The 17,048-nt window shown below is 25.4% G+C and overlaps 1 protein-coding gene across 1 annotated transcript in view; it reads left to right on the forward strand.

Moving 5' to 3' along the window:
- Positions 1 to 1,200: 1,200 nt before the first annotated feature.
- The window catches only part of LOC136084011 (TNF receptor-associated factor 3-like), a 78,802-nt gene continuing 62,954 nt past the window's right edge, over positions 1,201 to 17,048 (forward strand). The window contains exon 1 of the mRNA XM_065804005.1: positions 1,201 to 1,354. The gene's annotated coding sequence lies outside the window, so the exon portion shown is untranslated. The remainder of the gene's footprint in view (positions 1,355 to 17,048) is intronic.

Here is a 17,048-nt window from a genome sequence, read left to right on the forward strand (position 1 = left end):
ATATATATATATATATATATATATATATATATATATATATATATATATATATATATATATATATATATACATATATATATATATATATATACATATATATATATATATATATATATATATATATATATATATATATATATATATATATATATATATATATATATATATATATATATATATATATATATATAAATTTTGGATCAATATGCAGGCTAAAACTTAATTATTGTCCCTAAATTTGTTGAATTTACTTTTAAGACTTAACCTTAATATTTATTTTAAAAAAAAAAAAAAAAAATATATATATATATATATATATATATTTATATATCTATATTTATATATATATATATATATTTATATATATATATATTTATATATATATATATATATATATATATATATATATATATGCTCAATTGTTATTGTATTAGAAGATATATAAAAGGTGGTAGGACGGTTTATAATTTATAAATAGGTGACAGGATGTCAACCTGCCTCACTTGTACGTAGTTATATATAAAACACGCAACTATTTGAAAGCTAATAATATCTTTTTCATTCAACATATAACTTGCAACATATTTATATAAAAAGAATTAAATTGTTTTAGCCATAATACTTTTATTAAATTTGTAGCTATAAAAATATTAATTTGTATTTTTCCGCGCAGAAACTCTAAAGACCAGAGTTAAGGAGCAATACGTTGCTGCACATTGCTTTTAAGATCTCTGTTCTTATAGAAGATTTGCGTGTTTGTCGCTTGTTGATCTGATGTTTTTCACGAATATCTCTAGCATAGAAAAAGCTTCTTACCTTTGTAAACAAAAAAAGTATACTTTCAAGAAAAGAGAAAGATATTTCTTTATCAATCTGCATTTCAGTACTGTAGCATATTTTATAAGTTACTTATAATAACTTAAAAAATTTAAAGATTATTTAAAAGTCTTGTTTTTTAGATTTTTTTTCTGCCATAATAGGGTTATAATAGAACTTTTTACATTATTTGATAGTTTAAATTATAAATAAAACGTCAAGTATTTATGTGTGCAATAAGTAAAAATTACCCGAGCACAAAATATTAAAGTGTTTTATCATTCTTTGTACATCAAAGTAAATCAACATTATAACAAACAACATTATAAAACTACAACAGCTAAGATAAATATTTAATGGTTGAATGCGTTTGATAGCTCTTATTTCAATTTAAGAGAGTATTTTTATATTGAGGCTAAAGGATTGACGTTTAAAACATTAAAGAAATAAAACACAGTTTAATATTATTTCATTATTACAACATTGCAGAGAATATTCTATTGATTCATTAACTCGATTTCAGTTAAGAAAAAAAAAGGTAAGAATTTTTCTTTAATAGATTTTTTATTTGAAAGTTTTTCATAACAAATGAAAGAATACCAAAACTGGCATTAATATTGACACACCATTGAATCTAAAAAGTGGTGTTTGTGGAATAATACTGTAATTTAAAATTTCTCATTAAAATACTTTTCAAGATAAGTCTTAGTTAATCAAGCTATAGACAGAATGCCAAAAAATTACTTTTTTAACCAAAATTTATTCAATAAACAATATCTTCTGAAATAAAAGATTTTTTTTCAACCAGATTTTTTATACATAAATATAATAAGTAGCTATCTGGTACATAATATTTTAATTTGGCGATACCTTTTCTCTTCAATATATATTGTCTAGACTTGTAAACTACAAAAACATGAGCAAGCTGTATCTGATTTTAGTTTTTTCATTAATACTTCATTATTTTTTTTTGTAATTTATTTTGTCACTATTAATTTTACATATAATTTACTTAAATACATTTATAAATACAAGTATAATTATATGTATACACTTATAAATAAGATTAAAAAAAATTAAATTAATGACAGAAGCAAGTAGAAGACTGCAGTCTTATCTATTAGGTCTCATTCATTTGTAACTTTGCAATAAGTTTCACGTGAGATTAACGTGATATTAAAAATTCATAAGTAGAAATAAACCAAAAACAAAGCCTTGTACGTAAACAAAGCCTTGTACGTAACGATTTGATAGATGAGTATAAAAAAGAATTAAAAAACTATTTGTATTATGATATAATAATCGTTTGTGGTCATTTAAAAGAGATAAATTTGTTTTAGTTAGTTATGATTAATTTGATTTTTAAAAATAAGAGAGTATGTTGACGTCATTTGAGTTAAATAGGTGCTGTTTGGCTGCTGCTTTAAAGAGATTTGATGACATCATATTTTTTATTTTTAATTTAAGGATCGAATTCCATAACCGCGGTCCTCGAGATAAGATAGAAAAGTCAGTTATTTTAAGTAAAGTCATCAGTTATTTTAAGTAAATTTTATTAAAGTATCTCAACAATTTATCAAAAATTACATTGTTAGAGGCATGATAATTGTTAATTTGCAAGAGGGGTCAAAAAAACTAAAATATTGGATATCTCTAACTTAAATAAAAATTGTAAGGGGTATACGTGTTGAAGAAAAGATAAAGACATTTATATGTTTGTTAATTGTGATATAATTTTGCAGTATTTATGAAACTTAAAAAATGAAAATCTTTTTACACAAATGTGTTAAACTACTGGTGAAGCAATTTAATCTAAGTGCAATTTTAAAAGAAGTGCAATAGGCTGTTTTAAGTTGCATGTTTTTTCGCATACCACCTGATTGAATATAGAGTTAGACAATAAAATGGTTCCGCAAACTAAAAATTTTATTTACGGTGTACAAATATGGAAAGTTCTCGTCAATTAATTTAAACCTATTTAGCGCAAGTTTAAACCTATTGGCTTTCAAACTAAAAAATCTATACGACTACTGCTCTTAATTCCATGAAACGTTTCAAATGGTGTTGCAAGAGTTGCAACTGTTATCTACTGTTTTTCTGCCGTTGTATTAATAATTCAACGTCAAATAATATTTAAAAATTCATTTAGTTGGATACACGATGTTGCTTATTCTTGTAGTGCAATTGCTGCCAATTTTGTTTTAACTCAAACTCTAAACGGATGGAAAAAAGAGAGTCTTTCCATAATTACTTTATAGAAAAGAAATAATTGAGTTAAAAACAAGTTGGTGACTTTTTATGATAACCACAGCATTCTTAAAAACTAAAATTTATTTCAATGGTGCAAAAAAAAAGCAAGTTTATTTAATAAGTTTGTCATCGAATGATATGCACGTTTAACGATTGGCAGAAGTTCCTATGTTTGGAGCAACGAAACATGGTTGGGAAAAAGAAGCATGCGATTGGAAACAAAGAAATCAAAAAAAAAAAGGAAATTAAAGAGATGTTGTTGGGAAATTTTTTAAATTAATGAATATCTATATCATAAAGCTAAAAAAAAACTTTTAACACACGGGCATTTATACATTCAATGATCAAAGTGTAGATCGTTGTCATAGAAGAAATATTTCCACCCAACCCGTTAAATATATATCGGTTATAAGTAACAAAGTCATAATTTCTAACATAACTCCTGACACCTGAGCTCATTTGTTGCACAACGTAGTATTGGTAAACTCATAATACTCGTGGTTGGGTGAAAACCATGATGTATAAGTGAGTGTTGAAAAAATACATGAAGTAAAAAATACTTAATCAAAACTATATATCAATTGAATACGTTTTTCTGAATAAAACATTTTTGAATAAAACAATTTAGTTTCTACATTTTAAAACATTTAAACATGTTAATTTCTACATTTTAAAACATTCTACTAATTAAAACATTTAAATTCTGAATTAAACATTCTGAATAAAACATTTTAATTGAAGTTTATTGTTATCCCAACATTAAAATCAATGCATGAGGGTGTATCAACTTAAATATCTTAATCTCAACATTATAGAATTACCAGAAACTAAACAAATTCAATTGTTTGTACAGAACAACGAATACAAGTTGAAACAATAGATTTGAATGTAAAGTTACGTTTAGATAATTCGGCATTACATTCTATTGGGTACCGTTTAGCATTCATCCCACAAATATTAAATGAGAATTCTGGGATTAAAATGCGGACAAAAAACTCGAAAATCTATAACAACAGCCATTTAAGTTTCTCAGTTTTCAATACAAACTCACTTAAGAGCTGAATACAATTAAAGTTTTTTTTTGATCGCTTAGTTTAAAATTGACATTTCAAAACCTGATTATTCCATGTTTATATTTTTATTAGTCGATAGCTTTCTTTGACAAAAAGTGAAATTAAATAAACGAAAGAATTTAAAGATTCTTAATACGCTCAGGGTTGATAAACTTCCTTCGTATGAAGCACATGATAGTAAATGCTTAAACAAAATAATTTTGACAAGGTCAGAGAAATTATAGCGAGCTCTCTAAATATTGAATGTTAAAATGATTTTTTTTATATAAAAATATTTTTAAAAGTTGCGACCAAACAAAATTAATACATATTTACAAAATTGTTGATGAATAAATTTTAATCCATAATTTTTATGAAAGCCTAAATTTCAACTCTAAAAAATTTGTTTAAAATGGTTTTTAATCTTTTTAAATTTACTTGTTTTTATATTTTTACTTGTATAAGGGTTACACCAAGGAATCTTTATATACTCATAAAAAAAAAATGAAAAAATTTCAACCTGCAAAAAAGATAATAAAATAAATAAAGAGGTAAGCTTGTAAAAACAAAACTTTAATTTATAAATATATTAAAACACACAAGCATAATTTCATAATTGGTAAAAATTTACCAATCATAAAGTAACATAAACTAGCCAAAAAATAAAGCATTACTCCATCAAATAATCCAAACTATTAGTTCAATTGTTTATTTTTGTTTAAATCTTAATGCGTTAATTGAATCGTTCAAAACAAACTAGTGGAAAAAAGCAACTTTTGAATTTTAAATTCTTTTATAATCAAGAAAAAAAAACTTAAAAATTAATATACTCCAAAATTCCACACTTTTGAAAAATAACCACATCGCTAATGCATACTGATATAAAATTTGATTCATGATTGTACTTTTTTACAGATAACTTAAAAGACTTTGTTTCAAACCTCGCACTCCTTGACCTGAAGTATGAAATTTGAAAGTTTGCAGGTCCAAGAAAGTCAAAAAACTAAATAATTGAGATTCATTAAAGCAAAGAAATTATATACAATAAATGACTAAATGAAACAGAAAACAACATTAAAATCATGGCTTTTTCCAGTATTAAAATGAACAATGCTGCACTCTATATTTAAATCAGAACTAATGGAAAATTTACAAATTTCTTTGTTATAATGATTATAGATATTATTTGCATCTATGTTAATTTTATTTTCATTTTTTCAACAAGTTTCATTTTTTCAACATTTTTTCAAAAATTATCGAGATGTAAACTTTTTGAATATTTTGTTCTTTCTATAACTTGTTTTTAATTGCACCAGCTGGCAAACGTTTAAGGTAGCAAAAATCTAATGAGAATAGATCCTTATAATATTTTCTGAACTTGTATTAAGTTTCTTTGCATTTTGAAATGTTTGTTCGCGTTTTGATCCTAGTACGCTTTGCGAAAAAGTTTAATAAATCTAATTTTTAGAGCCACAAGGGTTATTGGAATTATATTTGGAATTATATTTGAGTTATATTTGGAATTATATTTGGAATTATATTTGGAATTATATTTGAATTATATTATACTTTTATAGAATATATTTGAATATAGAATATATTTATACTTATATAGAATATATTTAATTATATTATACTTATATAGAATATATTTTATAGAATTATGTTTGGAATTATATTTGAATTATATTATACTTATTGGAATTATATTTGAGTTTTAATTTTCAAAAAAAGTCGAAATCCATTGACATAAAAAATGTGTGTTTCGCAAGATTTTTTAGTTATTAATTCTAAAAGTACTTTGCATATAAATTCAGACACTTGTGGTTTTTATTATTTCTAGTAATTTACATTTAACTATCAAAATATGGTGGTATGTTAAGAGTTTTTCTTTCTGAAAACTTAGTTTATGTGTCAAAAATACGATTTACCATCAGTTATTCTAGCCTGCAGGTATTAGAAATTTTGGTTATTCGAAACAATTTTTTACTCTTCTTGATAATAAACAAAGCACATTTAAAATAATAAACAAAGCACATTTATTTATCTCCTTGATAATAAATAAAGCACATTTAACACAAAAAAAATGTAAAAAATAGACAATTTTTCAATAAATTGTAAAATATTTATTGTTATACAAGGAAAAAACTTAAAAAGCATCTCATTCCAAGTGTCTTTTTCCTTTTTACTTTCTACTTTTATTAAAATTTGAAAGTAACTTGAAGTAGGTCACTTAATGATCATTTTCAGATATTCAAACTTTCGTTAATTAAAAGTAAACTTTTATTCCCCTTCGAGGTTCGAATATTTGGGTGTTAACTGTTTATATATATATATATATATATATATATATATATATTTACCATATATATATTTACCAATATAATACATATATATTTACCAATATAAGTATATATATATATATACATATATATATATATATATATATATATATATATATATATATTATATATATATATATATATATATATATATATATATATATATATATATATATATATATATATATACTTATATTATAAATTACTGACATCATATCATTTTTTTATGGTTAGACCTTTGTATTAAATTTTTTCTGCCGAGCTGATGCCGACCTCAATTTTCCTATTTCCGAGGGTTGTATATATTTATATATATATATATATATATATATATATATATATATATATATATATATATATATATATATATATATATATATTTATATATATACATGCATTAGAACATTACTAAAAAAACTTGCACTGAAAATTAAACCAACAAATTTGATTTTTAGTCCTAACTACAAGTCAAAAAAATGTAGACATTATAACTAAAATCAGCTAGGGCCAGTAGGTTAAATTAAGTTTTTTTTATTCCTTACCATATAAAAACAAAATCCAAAAAAAAACAATTATTCACAAGCATAATTACTCAAATTCTCTATAGTCGTGAAATTAAATCCTTTGCATACTTCTTTATTTATTAGTGATTATTTAGGAAAATAAAAATAAACAAAAATGAAAACACTAAAATGTAAAATAAGTGTAAACGGAAAACGATAGATATCTAGGCTATAATAATGCAATAAACAGACTCAAAATATTACTTATCCCAAAGTAAAAGTAAAACAGTTTAATTGATATAGTACTTCACCATTAATACAAAACTATAACAGTTTTTTTATTCATATAAAACAATTACAATAGCAATGAGTAATGGAAAATGACCTCCAGTTACTTTAATTCTTTTAACTCTAAGCTTTTTCCAGAAATCATCAATTGGAAAATTATTATAAGCAGCTTTTATAGCGTAAACACCAGCTGGCCAAAATAACCAACCATCTTTTACTCATCAAGATAACACAACTGCCTCTGCTTCAATCCCTTTTTTTAAAATAAACAACTAAAGCTCAAGATTGTAAAGCCATTATAATATATTATCTAAATAGGCATTATTTGTTTTATTTTTAATATGTAAATAATATATATATATATACATATATATACATATATATATATATATATATATATATATATATATATATATATATATATATATATATATATATATATATATATATATATATATATATATATATATATATATATGTATATATTTAAACAACTTTATAATGTATTCTACACAATAGAGTGCTCAATGTTCTTAAAAGAACAGAGCAATTATATATTAGAGGAAAATCACTTAACAAAAATTTTCTTTCATTTTACACTGTGTTTCATCAACAAAGATTCATCAGAAATGGATGATCAAATTAATAAAACTTCAATTTATACAAAAATTAAATTACAGGAAGTCGCAAATTTCTTAACTACTGTAAATTTTCACACATTTGTGAAATTTGCTGACACTATTATAAAAAAAATTCTTTAGAAATGATTACTTATGCTTTTTTTATTTGTTTTTTTTAATTTTTTAATTTTTATAAATGGTATTTAATGTAAATATTATTTGAACTCATTTATTTTAATAGTTTTTAGGAGAAACTTATTTTTGTGCCTACATTTAGAAATTAATTTCGATTTTTTGTTCAATAAGCATTCTTGATTTGCATGTGTAATTATTTCAAATTTTTCTTGTAGGCGTAGTATGCATTTTTTTGAAATATTGTTTATGCAGGCGCTGTTTTAAGGACGCACCAATTCAGTATAAAATCATCAATATTTTTTTTCTTTTAATTCCCATAAATATTTTGACAGCATGGTATTTTTGAATACTTTTTTTTTTTGAAAGATTGCTTATGATTAGCAAAACGTTTTTTCCATTCACCCTCTGGTATGCCAATATATTGTTTATCAGGTACATTCCACTCTTTGGACAATCGGTGTGTTTTTGTTTACAATTAAAATTTTCTGTAGTTTTTTCATTTAGGATTTCTCTTTTGTTTAACAAAGCATTATTATGAACTTTTATAATTCTTTCCATACTTTTTGTGCAACTGTAGCTAACTTTAATTGTATTTTGATTAAAAATTTTATGTAATTTATTAGAGGGCGGGAAATGCTTATCGACCAATTTTAAAAACACTTTTTCTATGTTAGGGGAAACTTTTTTTCAGGGTCAAATTTTAGTTCAAAATATTCAAAATCACATTTTTTTAGGGCATCTTCAAATATTCGTTTGGAGGAATTGAATACATTTTCATTAGAGGAGTTTTGGTTTAATCTGTTATTAATTGAAATCGGGATTTGTTTTAGAATTTGGGGTGGATAATTTGAATTAATATTAATATACAATAACTCATCGTTTGGATTTTGAAAGGCTTATATGAATTTTCAGAGAGGTTAAATGTGACATCAAGAAAATTCACAATTTTAAAATTTATGTTTATTTCCATTTGAAAGCCAATATTTTTAAAACTTTTTAACATAGCTTTTCTAATTTTATCGAGCTGTGGACCAGATTTTCTAGACATTACTATTAAACCATCGTCGCGGTAAAGGCCTAAATCTTTTATATTGATTATTTTAATTAACAAATCTAAAATATATAGTACAAAAAAAAATATATATATATACATATATATATATATATATATATCTATATATATATATATATATATATATATATATATATATATATATATATATATATATATATATATATATATATATATATATATATATAATATATATATATATATATATATATATATACAGTGGCGACAAAATAAATAGCACAGATCGATGTTCAATATGTAATGATATATTTTCAAGAGATCTGAGTTTTTGAGATCTAAACTTTTTTAGCCAAATAAAATATTATTTTCAGAAGATAACATCACTGAGTAAGAAAAGGGAGTAACTTCGTTAAAAAAAAGTACAATCGTATAAATGATTTAGAAGTACAGAATAAGGTGGCAATTTAAATAGCACACCCTGTACAAAACTATCATTTCGTCCTTTTGCTACCAAAGTCACGGAGGTTCTTTGTATAAATAGTTTAGAAAACTTTATTAGAGGTACATTAAGGTTTAGTGGGGTATACTTTTGAGTCAATAACTGCTTGACAACGACAGCCCATTGACGAGATCAATTTTTGGCATCATTCAGGCGTAATGGCGTTCCAAGCAGCCTTCATTTCAATCCAAAGTCAGTCTAAATTTGTTGCAGTTGACCGGTTTCTGTCAACTTCCTCCCAAATATTTTCTATCGGATTTAGGTCTGGTGACTGTGCGGGCCACTCCAATACATTAATCTTCTTAGCGTTGAACCGCATTTTAACACTTTTTGCTATGTGCTTAAGGTCGTTGTCTTGTTGGAATTTCCAAAGCAAAGGGAGATTTTCCTCGGCAAATGGAAACATGACGTTTTCAAGTATTTCTTTGTACATCTATTGATCAATTGTCCCTTGAATTGTATGCAACGAGCCCACACCACACCATGAAAAACTGCCCCAAACTATCACATTGCCACCACCATGTTTTAAGGTCATAAAAGTATAGCGAGGACTGAGTTCTTGGTTTTGGGGACAACGAACATATTGTTTTCCGTCGGATCCAAAGCGATTAAACTTAGACTCGTCAGTCCAAAGTACATTTTGACAAAAACTTAAATCTTTGTGTACTTGCTGTTTTGCAAACTTCAAAAGGCTGACGAGATTACGTTTTGAGACCAATAGTTTTTTTCGGGCAACCCTTCCAAATAGCATATTTTAGCATAAGCGACTTTTAACAGTGCTGACAGACAGATCAAATTTAAAATTTTGAGCAAATTGTTCTTTAAATTTTTGGTGCGCCAATAAAAGGATTCAGCTTAGAAATACGGGCAATGGCTGAGTCTTCTCTGGGGGTTGTCTTTCGTTCGCGAGACTTGCGTTTTTTGTTGCTTAATGAACCAGTATCGTTAAATAAATTAATAGTATTGATAACTTTCTTAAGAGAACAACCCAATCGTTGAGCTATTTCAGAATTGTTCAATCCTAGATCTCAAAATGCCTGTACTTGTCCTCGAAAGACATCTGTTCCATGTTTACCTGGCCCCATTGTTGATAGATAATAATTTTTTTTTTTTTTTTGCCAAATGAATTACGAGAATATTCTTTAAATACTGAATAGAATGATTATCTTTTAATATAATAAAAGAATTTAAGTTTTTTTTAAATAAAAAGTAAATGTGTGCTATTTAAAATGACCGCCAAAAGGTAAACACATTGCTATAAATACAAAAAAGTTGGCATCAAAAAGTAAAACCAACTGGTCATGAAAGTGTGCTATTTATGTTGTCGCCACTGTATATATATATATATATAAATACATATATATATATATATATATATATATATATATATACATATATATATATATATATATATATATATATATATATATATATATATATATATATATACATGTATAAATATATATACATATATATATATATATATATGTATATATATATATATATATATATATATATATATATATATATATATATATATATATATATATATATATATATATATATATATATATATATATATATATATGTAAGTTATGTTAGTGTATTTTACAAATAGAGTGCTCAATGTTCTTAAAGAACAGAGCAATAATAAATTAGTAAAAAACACTTATCTAACTTTTATCTTCGACTTGAAGTTTCTGACGTTTGAAGTATATATATTATATATATATATATATATATATATATATATATATATATATATATATATATATATATATATATATATATATATATATAATTTTAAATTCAAACATTTGAATCATGTTACCTTTTAATCTTCTTTCACTTAACGTTGTCATTTTTAATTCATCTAATCTTTCATGATAACTTAAACATTTTAATTGATGATTTCTTGTTGCTCTTTGTTGTACTTTTTCTATTTTCTCAATATCTTTTTCAAGATAAAGGTTCCATATCGAAGCACCATATTCTAAATGAGGACGAACTAACAATGTAAAAAATAATTTTGTACTTTCTTTATCCAAATAACTGAAATACCTCTTTATCAATGGTAACTTCTTGTTTGCTTTACCAACTTAAATATTGATATTTTTTCCCATTTTAAATCATTTGAGATATAAATGCCTAAATCTCTTTCCAGAGCAGTTGTTGTTATGTTTGTCTAATCATCATTACTGCCGTCTACCATTTTATAGATGCATCGAGGATTATTTGGTCCAATATCCATAACTTTGCATTTATCTACATTAAGCTTGATTAACCATTTGCTTAACCAATCCAACAATTTATCGAAATCACCTTGTAAATTATTCTGCTCAGACTCAATTTTGCAATATTGAAATTATTTTTGTATCGTCAGCATAAAGTTCACATTGATTTTGTAAATTTACAACCATATCATTGATGAATATAATAAACAATTGCGGACAAGGTACCAAACCTTGAGGAATGCCACTTAAAACCAATTTCCAATCTGAAACGTTATTTACAAAACCATGCCGTTTGTTTATAATCAAATCATTGGTAATCAAATGGTCCATTATACAATCTCTTACAATACTTTCCATTACTTTGCAATTTGATTGTTAATTAATACAATTGATGTTATTTGTTATTTATAATACAATTGATGTTATTTGTAATACAATTGATGTTGATTGTTAATTAATACAATTAATAATTTATACAATTGATGTTAAAGAGACTGGTCTGTAATTTGAAGCTTCCAGTTTGTTGCTTTTTTTGAATAGAGGTGTAACCTTTGCACATAACCATTGTTTTGGTAAAACTCCAGTTGAATATGATCTATTGAATATAATTGATAGTGGTTTCGCTAACGCACTTGAACATTCTTTAAAACTCTTGGGTGTACTTTGTCAACTCCAGTTGATTTATTTACATTTAGTTTCAATAATTGTTTTTCTATTGCTTCTAAAGTGAATAAAGGAGTTTGACATTTTCATGATTTTGAACACTTGGTAGACTATTTTTTTCTTCTTTAACAAAGACTGAACTGAAAAAATCATTTAGTATATTCGCAATTTTTGAACCTTCAGTTATTATTTCCCCATTTTTGTCTTTCAATGCTTCGATTGTATCTTTTATCTTCGTCTTGCTGTTGATATAAGCATATACACTTTTCGGATTCTTTTTAGCGTTTGTTGCAATCGTTTTTCATATTTCTTAATCGCTTTTTTAATTAATTTTTTCAGCGTATTACTTTTTTTTTATATTCTTTTGTCAGTTTTTTGTCTTTAAATCGATTGCTTTTGCAAGTATACCAAAAATTTCTTTTATATTTTAATAAATATTTTAACTCATTTGTCATCCATAGACGTTTACGTCTAATTATTTCATTGTATTGAAGCTTCGGAATAAAACCATCACATCCTTTATTATAAATTTCTAACCGTTTTTGATAACACTCATTTACATCGAGATTTTCAAACATTTTTTCCTAATTATAATCATTAAAATATTTAGATAATTCATCATAATTTAGTTTATTGAACATAAATTTTTGATTACTTAACTTTTTTGTTTTGCCTTCTGATTTTAAAGAAAATTTGAAGTCTAAGATTATGATGGCCATGTTGTATATTTCCTAGAGGTGGGGAGTGTTCTAACATGAATATTCTACTATTTCATTCAGTTAAAATTAAATAAAGAACATTTGTTTGTTGGTTTGCATTCATTTGATATGTCGGTTTTATTACATTTTAATCCAAAAAATTATCTTGTAAACATTCAATAAATGCTGAGGCTGATTCATTATTGTCATTCCAAATACCAATATTTTCATCATTCCATTTTACTATATGAAAATTAAAATCACCACATAGCAATAAACCATAAAATTTGCTTTTTTCAATTAAATCAGTTGCACAATAATTGATTTTATTATGTTTTCACATACTTCAAAACTGCTATCACCTGTAAGATAAATGCATCCACATAATATCAGTTCATTTGCTATATCAATAGAACACCATATCTGCTCAATGCAATTATTGTTTAAAATACTATTTGATAATTCAAATGATTTGATACTATTGTGAACATAAATGCAAACGCCACCACCCTTACTATAAGAACGATCTTTGCGATATAGTGAATAACCTGGTACATTTGTTGAAGAGATATCTGTCCACCATGTTTCACACCCCAATTATTGTTTGAGGTTTTACTTGTTATTTAAAGACGTTGTATTGGTGTACCAACAAGACAGACATCTTTTAATATTGCTATTTTTATTATGGTTGTTTATCGATAAGGATTTTAACAACTCTGTTGCCTCTAATCCCATATCGAAAAGGTTTATTCAACTTACCATTTTCATCTAACTTTGCATTTTTTTTCATTTCTTTCTTTGACCAGTTTTCTTGTAAGGTTTCTTTCAGCTACATTTTAAACAGGATTGATATAAATATTTGTAAATTTATTTTTATTTTTAATTTTTTTGGCTGATTTCAGTACACTCATTTGATCATCTTTGCTTGTTAATTCAGCTAAAATAGGACTGCTGTTGAATTTTTTTCTGTTATTACTATCTTTTTTTGTTTTAAATCTAAACATACGTTGAATTTTATCCTTATCAACACCAATTTTTGTAAATAGTTCTTTAACTTTAACTCTATCCTCTTCTTTATGTTTCTCACCTTCAGACTCAGTTGATAGTTGTAATCCAACAATAACTATATTTTTTTCTTTTTTTTTGACAGCGACTATTGCATTCATGACATTTAATTCTTCTTTCGATTTATTTTTGTCATCTTTAACAATAGCATTCCAATTCATATGATTTATATTGCTTGAAGTTGTTTTCTCTTCTTTAATACTGCTAACCTAGTTTTTAAACAAGAATTTTTTTGCTCAAGGGCATCAACTCTTGTTTTTAACGCTTCTACCATCATTTTCAAGTTGTTTAAATCATCTTCATTTGCTTTTTTTGGAGATATGTTGAAAATTTTTTTGATCAATTAAACCTTATTACACAGGGACTTGACCTCGGCCTTGCTAGTTGTCTGCTAGAGCTGAGAGTTGGCCGGTTGAATAAGGTGTGCTTATAATCACCAATAATTGACAATTGCTCAGTCTGATGTTTGATATTTGATAAAAGGGCTACCACTCTGAAAAACAGTGGGTTACCTCTTGGTCGAGAAATTATTTAAGTTTATTTATTATTTAACCTTATTACACAGGGACTAAAAAGTTTCAGCACGTGTTTTTTTCCCTTACATTGATTGACTTTTCTTTTATTCAATCAATTTTAGATAGCTAACCAGAGCGAATATAACCAGAGCGATTGAGTATCGTGCTTTTGCCTCTGTATGGTATTATTATTATTTCATTTATTTAACACCCAATGTAATTTACAAGGTAAAAAAGAAAAATAAGAAAGTTATTTCTCGTGATTTTCACTTAAGAATTTTTTCTTCCAGAATTTGTTTAAAAATTCCTCTTTGCTCTTTCGCATTCCAGCACTCTATTGCATGTTTCAAAGTTTGCTCAACTTCGGAGGGATTTTCACTTTTAGAAAGTGCTATTTTTATCTTCTTTTTATTTTGAATTAAGTTTTGAAAATTTAGCATCCGAAAACGGCATAGGTCCTGAATATCGCCAACAAACGAATGTTTAAATAAGGGGTGTTTCAGTTGTGAAAAGATAATGTTTGAAGTTGTTTTATTATTAAGAAGACGAAGAAACAAGTTTAATTTATTTTGTTGAATACTTTTTGAAATTTCCTGGATTTTAAAGAGCGAATTTGTATAGTTCTTACTGTGTTTTGAAACATTTAAAAGCGATTTTAGTGCACTCCTTCCAATTACATCTAGCTTTTTCATCAAATCAGAATTATTTTCACACATCTCCATACCATAAGTTAAGGTAGGGACTGCCAATAATTTATATATATAAGAAATAGAACTTGGGTGGGCAAACCGGATTCCAGATTGAATAAGAGTTTGAACAACAGCTCTAATTATGAGAGCAACAAATCTGTTTCTGATAACAAAGCAAAAACAAAAAAATTCAAGTATAATACAGTTGTTATGAAATTCTCTTAAACTTAATATTTATCTAAAATATCTGTACCTTTCAAGAAAGTTTTTATAAGTTTTTCATGTCTAAGAACATTCCCTGCCATATGAAACAAGACATGGAATCTGTTACCAACTTATCGAAGGAATAGCCCTGGAGCAACATTGTCTTTTTTATGATAGCTTTTGAATGCAGCAAGATCTCCTTTTAAACCATACCTGATTTTCAGAGAGAAAAAAATTACAATTTCATATTTTCAAAGCAATTTGTGAAACAATAAAGAAAATGAAGCTTTTAATATTATTATTAAATATTTTATAAAGTCAAACAAAAATAGCCATTACCTTATTTTCGAAATATTTTTGAGGACTGTTACGGCAATTCCATCAGTTTCTTTAGCTGGTTTTTCCTTCATCTCGTTATCTATTGTTCTATGAGCTTACTATGTCTCTAAATCAATAGTTTCCAGTGGATGAACATTGTAGTGCAGTTGTATTAATTCAATGTCCATCTCCTCCTGAAGCATATTTTTCACACAAAAAATAAAAGGTGCTCTGACTGACAGACATCCTTTGATTTTTTGAGTGAATATATCTAAAACTAATTTTGATTTTTTGAGTGAATAATGCTAATTCTATTTATTGTGGATGAGTGGGGTGTTTCCTGTTGTTCTGTATTGTGTCATGTTTTAGAAATTGGTCATATGTTTTTAGTTTTTTGGTTTACAACTTTGTTCTACTTATTTTAAGAATTCTTAACTCATTTATACATTCTGGAGTATAGAACTGATTCTGCTGAATTAATTTTTTCTTTTTTCGTTTGAATACTTTAATTTCCACAAATTTATTGAAAAACACTGTCTTTTAAGTTTTTTGTTTGTAAGTTTGTTTTGGGTCATTGAACTTCTTAAAAAACAAACTGTCCGTTGCAATTTTCTGTTCTTTTCTTGTAAATAACTTAGCGCATTTTTTTTTATTTTGCCTAAATTGCATTTTATTCTCTGTGTTGCGTCTGAGGCAATAGTTAAAGTAGAAGAGCTAAGGTTACTAGAGGTAAGAGACATTTTTATAGAAAAGATGAAAATTTATGTTCATGTGATTGAGCTTTAATCGTTAGTATGTCTATTGAAATTTCCATTGATTGACAAGCTACACCAGGCTCTGTATTTAAATTCATTGGATCTATTTATTTTTCTTTCATATTTAAATGGCTGTTGCAAAATATTAGCAACAGTAGTCCATGACTTGGTAGGGTTTCTTTTGAAGATCTTTATCGTTTTATGTAAGTGTCATATATTGTTAGTGAATATCTTTAAATCAGATGAATTTTTAGATTCGATGTTAAGTTTTTTTAGTTTCAGATAAGTTTTTGATAATCTGAATTTATTTTTAGAAAAATTATTGTAACTATTACCATTCAACACTGGCTTAGATTACTATTTATACGA

The sequence above is a fragment of the Hydra vulgaris genome, chromosome 08 (genome assembly GCF_038396675.1).
Source record: "Hydra vulgaris chromosome 08, alternate assembly HydraT2T_AEP".
NCBI classification, from domain to species: domain Eukaryota; kingdom Metazoa; phylum Cnidaria; class Hydrozoa; order Anthoathecata; family Hydridae; genus Hydra; species Hydra vulgaris.